This window comes from Scylla paramamosain, chromosome 33 (assembly GCF_035594125.1).
Source record: "Scylla paramamosain isolate STU-SP2022 chromosome 33, ASM3559412v1, whole genome shotgun sequence".
NCBI classification, from domain to species: Eukaryota; Metazoa; Arthropoda; class Malacostraca; order Decapoda; family Portunidae; genus Scylla; species Scylla paramamosain.
The window spans coordinates 6626719-6634867 of NC_087183.1; the positions used below are offsets into that span (position 1 = coordinate 6626719).

At 41.2% G+C, this 8149-nt stretch overlaps 1 protein-coding gene across 1 annotated transcript in view; it reads left to right on the forward strand.

Moving 5' to 3' along the window:
• The first annotated feature begins 1361 nt into the window (after positions 1-1361).
• LOC135089563 (cyclin-dependent kinase 14-like) overlaps positions 1362-8149 on the forward strand; it is a 117850-nt gene continuing 111062 nt past the window's right edge. The window contains exon 1 of the mRNA XM_063985267.1: positions 1362-1390. The gene's annotated coding sequence lies outside the window, so the exon portion shown is untranslated. The remainder of the gene's footprint in view (positions 1391-8149) is intronic.

Here is an 8149-nt window from a genome sequence, read left to right on the forward strand (position 1 = left end):
TTTTCACTTTTATTTTTCCCTTTCGTAATTTTGAATCACTCTCTATTATTCTTAGATATTTTAATGATTGATGATTTTTGGGCATATTTTTGGTATTTTCTGATTTTCTTCTATGTGTGCTCCCTATTTGTTTTTCCCCCTGTCATGTGATATATTCATGTAGTGTTTTCTGAATGACTTCTTAGATTTCTTTCCATTTCCATCAGTGTGTGTCTTAGGTCATTAGATTTACTCATATCTGTCTAGAACATTTTTTATAGTCTGTGATGCTTCTGTACACACTATTGACACACTGTATCAATATTATTCTTTAGTTTTCACATAGAAGATCCCTTTTGTTGAAGAGATCCTACACTATTTAATCCTTGAGTTATTCCATAGATGATTTTAGCACACCTTACACCGACACACCCTTTAGTTCGTGTCTAGTAGATGGTGCTTTGAGTTAGAGAACACAATTAGGACCACCTCAGGACGTGCCGCCGTACAGTGAAGAGAAAGTTTTTAAAATCGAGCGCCACCACCTGCCTCACCTTACCTGTTACTGTTAATGAAGTAAGGTTATATCAACCCTTTGATTGCTTTGGCTTTTCCTTGAGTTTTGATAAATTTGTCATATAGAAAAGTTTATCGTATATTTTCCCAAGACACCACTTATAGAAAGAGGAGTGGTGGAGTAATATAAGTCTCTAAGTATCTGCAGTTTTGTATATGTGAAGTAGAATAGTGTCTCAGTAAGCAGGTAATATCATGTCACTGGCAGCTAAAGGGTTAAGTAGTGTTGCGTTTGATTTAAAAATCCCCTTTATTGTAACACGGCGCATCCTTAGGTGGTCATATGATTATTTTGTCTTACGCACGTCACCTTTCTACCTCCCACCCCCCTCCCTGTCCCTGAAGTAGCGTAGACTGTAGACCAGCACTGAGTTCATCAATAACTACAGTGCACCCAATTACACCAGTGGTTCTTAATCTTCCCACAGCCGCGGAGTCTCAACATAGTCTCCACACACTAACGGAACACCAAAAAGCAAACATTCCTCTTAAGTTGAATTAAAACAAATATCAAGATTGCAATGTTTTTATTTATTGTTTAAGGCGTCCACTGAACCCGAGACTAGCGGTTCAGGCCAACACAGATTAAGAACCACTGACTTAGAGCGTGTCGGTAGTTCACTAATTAGCACCTCCTTAGAACCAAGAGTGTGTGTGTACGTGTGTGCGTGTCTTTGGTTTTGTTTACCCCTCTTACTTGTATTTGTGTGTGCGTGTGTGTGTGTGAATGCCTCGTCCCTCTGTCAGCGCCCCCTCTCTCTCTCCCCTTGGCTTTGAGGAGTACCTGCTGTTCATTCCGTGTTTACATTTTTCACAGGACTCCGCCGTAAACGAGGTATGGTAAGGCAGCGCTGGGACCTCGCGCCCGCTGACGAGGCTGGGCGCTGAGAAGGCTGTGTGTCTGAATGCGTGTTTTGGGTGTTTTGATTTGGTTTGTATGGATGGTACTGTTTCTTTTACTTTACGTGTCTTTGTTGTGGTGGTCTTGTATGTGTGTATGCATGTATGTATGTATGTATGTGTCTTTCTTGTGTCGGATTGCATGTTTTAGGTGTTCTGGTTTCAGTTTGTATGGATGATGTCTCTGTATGTATGTATGTATGTATGTATGTGTGTGTGTGTATGTGTCTTGTATCTTTCTGTATATTGGTGTTGTGGCCTAGGTATGTATTTTTTACGTCCGTGTCTTTTTTGTGAGGTTCTTGCTCCATGTATGTATGTATGTATGTATGTATGTATCTTGTTTCAGTATATTTTTGGTGTCGTAGCCTCTGTTTGTATGTATATTTTCTTCTCTCCCTCTTGTTTGTTTCACTGTGGGAAATATTGATAGCGTGTATATTTGTGTATGTTTGTGTGTGCGTATGTCATGTTGGAGCTTAAGTATCGCGTTTAAATGTTCCAGGTCACGTGATTCTAATGTTTTTTACAAGACTGTGGTTAATGGATTGTGCATCTGTCTGTCTGTATGTCTGTGTATGGTCCGTCTCTCGCTCTGTGTATGTTTTCTTTTTTTTTTTTTCTCTCTTTTTTCTTTTTCTTATTTCATGTGTCAAGGGGATTGGCTGAGGGTATCAACCTAAATAAAAGAAAATGTTCCCATTGTTTTTTTCTCGTGGTGAGTTTGTTTCGTTTTGATAAAGATGACAGTGTGTGTGTGTGTGTGTGTGTGTGTGTGTGTGTGTGTGTGTGTGTGTGTGTGTGTGTGTGTGTAATAATAATAATAATAATAATAAACGGTTTATTGTGTGTGTGTGTGTGTGTGTGTGTTAATGTTTGTTTAGTGAATGTTTGTACGTACTTGTTCTTCTTTTACTGCAGTGTGTATATTATTGTTAATGTTGTTGTTCTGACATGTTATATTATTGTTATTATTATTATTATTATTATTATTATTATTATTATTATTATTATTATTATTATTATTATTATTATTATTATTATTATCGTCATCATTACGAGTGTTGTTCTCTGACTCAGCATTACACATGTTACAGCATCCCCGTGCATTAAGTTCTTCATTTTAATTTTAAACTGCATACTTCCTCTTAACTTTTTTTTTTTTTTTTTACCTCCATCTAAATCTTCTCATGTGTGTCCTCAGCTCTCCTCGTGTTCTCCTCCTCCTCCTCCTCCCCTCCGTCCTCTCCTCGTCTCCTTTTCTCCGGTTCCTCTCCATCCTCTTGCTCTTCCTCTTCTTCTTTAGAATGTAAAGTTTGTTGACAAGCTTCTCTTCTCGGCCCAAGTGATGTTCGGGGTTAATTTTTTGCCTCTCCTTTCATACTTTTCCTCTTTTTTTTTTTTCTTTCTAAGGTTGATGTTTTATTTTACGAGGACTGCTTCACAAAACTTTCCAGGAGTGGCCTTGTGATTTCGCTTTCTCTTTTTCTTCTTTTTTTTTTTTTTTAGCTTTGTTTTCTTGTGCATCTCTCTCTCTCTCTCTCTCTCTCTCTCTCTCTCTCTCTCTCTCTCTCTCTCTCTCTCTCTCTCTCTCTCTCTCTCTCTCTCTCTCTCTCTCTCTCTCTCTCGTTAGCTCATTTTCGTTTTTTTCGTTTTTTTTTTTCTCTTTCTCCATCCGTCGCTCGTTCATTGCTTCTTATGTTTCCTGGTCTTTCTTCTGCTTCTGACTCTCCTCCTTTTTTGCTGTCTTCTTATTTGTTTTCGTTCTGTTTTTCTTTCTTTTCATTTTTTCTTTTTTTTCCATTTTTCTTTTTCTTTTCCTTTCTCCTCCTCCTCCTCCTCCTCCTCCTCCTCCTCCTCCTCCTCCTCCTCCTCCTCCTCCTCCTCCTCCTCCTCCTCCTCCTCCTCCAACTCCTCCTTCTCTTCCTCCTCCTTCTCTTCACTTCTCGTCTTTCTTTCATTAACAAAAGAACAGTGCAGAATCACCTATATTCCTCCTCCTCCTCCTCCTCCTCCTCCTCCTCCTCTTCCTCCTCCTCCTCCTCCTCCTCCTTCTCCCCAGGCCACAGTAATGACCCCCAGGACGCGCGTCGTCAGCCAATCCCGGAATGTTTATTGGTGTTCTGTCGATGTTTATTGATATTCCGGGCACGAGGGAATGACGGAGGGGGTGAGGGGAGTGAGGGGGGGCAGGGGGCAGGGGTTTGGGATTGGGGGATGGGGGGGTTGGAGACGGTGATGATGGTAGGGGGTGTTAGGGAAGATAGGGAGTGGTTTGGGATGCATTGTTGTTCTTTGTACCTGTTGTTGTTGTTGTTGTTGTTGTTGTTGTTGTTGTTGTTGTTGTTGTTTTGCCATTGCCTTGTTTTTTTTTCTTTGCTGTTTCTTTGTTATGTTTTCGCTTTTTTTATGATGTTTTCTTTCCTTTTTTTTCTTTCCGAAGTACACGATTTATTTGTTTATCTGCTTTTTCTTTTGTACGTACTTTATTTATTTATTTTTTTATTTTTCCTTTTTTTTTTCCTGGCTGGTTGTTTATTGCCTCTTATGTTGTAGTGGTGATGTTTTTTTTTTGTGTGTGTTTGCTTGTGTTGTGCGTTTGTTCTGTTGTTGTTGTTTTTTTCTGTTCCCTTGTTGGATTTTCTTTGCTTACTGTTGTTGTTGATGTTGTTGTTGTTGTTGTTGTTGTTGTTGTTATTGCTGTTGTTGTTGACGATGATGACTGATGATATTGACGATGGCGGTGGTGGTGGTGGTGGTGGTGGTGATCATTGTTATCGTTTTTTTTTTTTTTTTTTGTCGTCCTAAAGCCTCTTCAATAAAGCAACCTCTCTCTCTCTCTCTCTCTCTCTCTCTCTCTCTCTCTCTCTCTCTCTCTCTCTCTCTCTCTCTCTCTCTCTCTCTCTCTCTCTCGCTCGTTTCTCCATGCACCGCTTTCTTACCTTTTCTCATTTTTTTATTCTCACTTTCCTTTACTCCACATTTTCTCCTCCCTCTACTCCACGTTTTCTTTTTTTATATATTCCCCGTTTTCTTTTCTATATTCCCCGTTTTCTCTTTCTTCTACTCCTCATTTTCTCTTATCTTTCCCGATGCCATTGTCTTGCACGCTTTCTTTCCTCCAGTCGCGGTCTTCCTACACGCTTCCTCTCCCCCACGGCGCCTCTTCCCCGCAGTGCAATGACCTCGTGACCCGGGACGCAGGACAGGGCACACTGGCGTTCTGCTTCCCGCCCTTTACCTTACCCAGATTTCCCCAGGTGCCCATTTATCGACCAGGGCCACCGCGGAGCATCCCCTGCCGCGCCCCCACTCAGGCTTGACTCGCGGCCTAGAGGATTCCTGCGTAGCTCCGTGGCCCGTATTTTGAAATGTTTTGCTCTTTGGCTCTCTCTCTCTCTCTCTCTCTCTCTCTCTCTCTCTCTCTCTCTCTCTCTCTCTCTCTCTCTCTCTCTCTCTCTCTCTCTCTCTCTCTCTCACCACGACTATTTTCCAAGGCCATAAATATGATTAGCAGGATTTTCAAGACTGTTTTTGATGTTGATATTGCAGGAATCTTGTTAATCTGTCACTGGAACCATAAAAACTCGATAACCCTTGTAATCTTAAGTAGAGCCTACTGAATGTAGCGGAGATGTAGTGCAGAAGTTTTTCCGAATCTGTTTCCGAGTGTGACAGGGCTGAGGTGTCCCGTGGCTGGTGGTTCTGTGGTTTGTGGAGAATAGGTGTTTGATGTGTTGGCAGAGTTATAGGTGTGTCCGTGTTGTTAAAGGACAGGTGTTTGAGATGTTGCCAATGCTCTTGTTTTTCACTCTTTTTTGGGCAAAATCATGTTGTGTTACTCAGACAGAAGAGCAGGTGTGGTGTTGTATGCAGTTACAGGTTTAATTGGAGAGTGGGAATTTTTCAGGTGTTTTGTCACGCTTGCAAACCACTTTTTTTTTTTTTTTATGGAGGGAAAAAATGGAAATCAGTGTTTATCTTTTCAAATTGTAATTCAGGTGAAGAACTGAAAATGAAACATGGTCTGGCTTTGAGAGTGACGTGGTTTCAACTGATAAGTAAAAAAAAAAAAAAAAAAGCGTCAGAAACAGATCAATGCAAATAACTCAGGAAATTAAAGATCAACATTTACTTTGGCTGGGAATTTTCACATATTGTAATGTTGGTGAAGAATTGAAGCTTTAATGGCGCGTCACGAGAGGCTGGCGGAGAAAAGAAGAAAAATCACCATAATCCAACCTGGTGTTATTGAGGCTCCCTGCTGGCGAGGCTCCCGGGGCGGCGCGCTGATTGGCTGCCAGGGTCGCGGAGGCCGAAGGGGATTGGCCGACGCTGCTTATTGAGGACTGGGACTGAATGGTGCGTTTTTTTGGAAGTTCCGGCCGCGTCAGGTTGAGAGGAGACCCCCCCCACCCAGACCCTTCTTTCCCCCCCTATCCCCCTCTATGCCCCCTTCTCCCCTCCTCGCTTACCACCATCCTATTCCTCCCCCACCCAGTCTTGGTCACCCCCGCTCCTCCCCTACAGTATCCCTCCACCCATTGCCTCCCATCCCTCCTCCTCCCGGTCTTTCCTCCTACATCCCCTCTTCCCTTCGCCTCCTCACTTCATGGCCCTCTCTCCTCTCCCTCCCTCCCTCCTCTCCTCACTCCCTTACCGCCCCCAGGAAATGAAAGCCAGAAAATACGGGAAATTAGATGTAACATGATAGTCCCAAAAATAAAGTACCTTCCAAAATATAAAGCTCTCGTCCGCTTATAATAATCGTTGTTACTAATCTGAATTAATCGCCACATCGTAATGGATTCCTCAGTAATCACCGTGGAATTAATCAGGGGGTTGTTAGGACGGCTGGAATGGGTAGTTATCCAGGAAATTAGATCGCTGTTTTTTTTATGGTTAATCTTATGGTCGTAGTTTGGAGAAAGAAAATGGGAGGTGATGGTTAGTGATGATTGCAGGACGTTAGATGGCGTTAGAGAGGTGATGGCTTGTGTTTGGTAATGGTGTGTGGATGTGTTGATGTGTCGATGGGTTCCAGTGATGTGTGTTTCAAATGTTTTCGTTTTCCAGTTGTTTTTTGTTCACTTTAGCTATTCAACTATTACTGAAGATAGTTAAGAGTATTGATAGATAGTTCAGGTTTGAAAGTGATACGTTCAAATTGATATTGTGAAAAATCATACAATAAAATACACGATTGCAAACTTTTTATGAAAAAAGAATAACTTCAGCTATTCAACCGTTACTAATAATAGGTACTACTTATTTCTGCTTATTTTTCAAACTTTAACAATTAGTGGAGGTTTACAGATAATGAAGGCTTGGAATTTATCTTGAGTTTCCTTAATTCGAAGAAAAATTTAATGAGCAAAACATTACCAAGAATTCTGTGAGGAAAAATATACAGATCATGTTGCATTTCAAAGCAGCAGCATTGTTAAGGAGATACTGTCGAGCGAAATGTGCCAAAGAAATCTTGAAATATGATCAGATACTATTTTTAAAACTCTTTATAATTGTACGAACGGAAAACTAGCGATTGTGTTGCTCTGAAAATCATTACACGTCTCACCGCCAGTGTAATGTAAAGGAAGAAGAGTAGACGAGGGGAAACGCAACGAAGGAAATTAAACGCACGGAAAAAAATAAAAAGAAATGATAAGCAAATCTGAAAGAAAAGAGGATTGCGAGACGAAAAAAATAAAACGAAAGCAACAAATCTAAAAGAAAAGAAAATGAAAGATGGAAAATAAACAAAAAAAAATGCCGGAAAGAAAAAGTAGACGGAGAAAAAAAAAAGTAAAATAATTAAATAAGCAAATCTGAAAATCAAGGAGGACTGAGAAGAAAAGTAAAACGAAAACAACAGATATAAAAAAAAATGAATGACGAAAAATAAAAACGAAAAAAAAATGAAAGAAAAAGTGAAGCAAATCAGAACAAAAGACATGATTGAGAGCACAGGCGATAATCGGCTCATTAATATCACCTGCCCACCTGCCCACCCTGCCCACCTGCCCACCTGTCCATCCTGCCGTGTTGCCGCTTATTACATTCCTGGTTGGTGATGGCACGCCGCAGGTGACGCGCGCCGGTAATTGGCAACACTGGCGACATGCACACGTGTTGATTGGGATTCACCTGTCTGGGACCTGAGAGAGAGAGAGAGAGAGAGAGAGAGAGAGAGAGAGAGAGAGAGAGAGAGAGAGAGAGAGAGAGAGAGAGAGAGAGAGAGAATATCTGATTAGTTTGGTTGATTAATTGATGTTAGGTTGACTGACTGCATGAGTGAGTGAGTGAGTGAGAGTGAGAGTGAATGAGCTAGCATATGAGTGAGTGAATGAATGAATAAATGAGTGAATGAGTGAAAGAAAGAGAGAGAAAAAAAGAAAGAAGCGGACAGACAGACAGAAACAAAAACAAAACACCCATACATAAATTAACCCTACATTGATCCATAAGTGAAGTGACAGAAAACAATAATAAACCTGTCAATTTGAGTGTTCCTATTGGCACTCTGAGGAAGGGAAGGAGAGTGAGTGTGTGATGAAGAGAAGGCGAGCCAGGCGAAGGAGAAGGGGAGGGAAAGGCAAAGTGGGTAAATTGAAACACGTGCAAAGGGGAGAGGAAGGGGAAGTAATGGGAATGAAGGGTGTGTAAGGGACGGCTGAGAAAAGGGGAAGGAGAG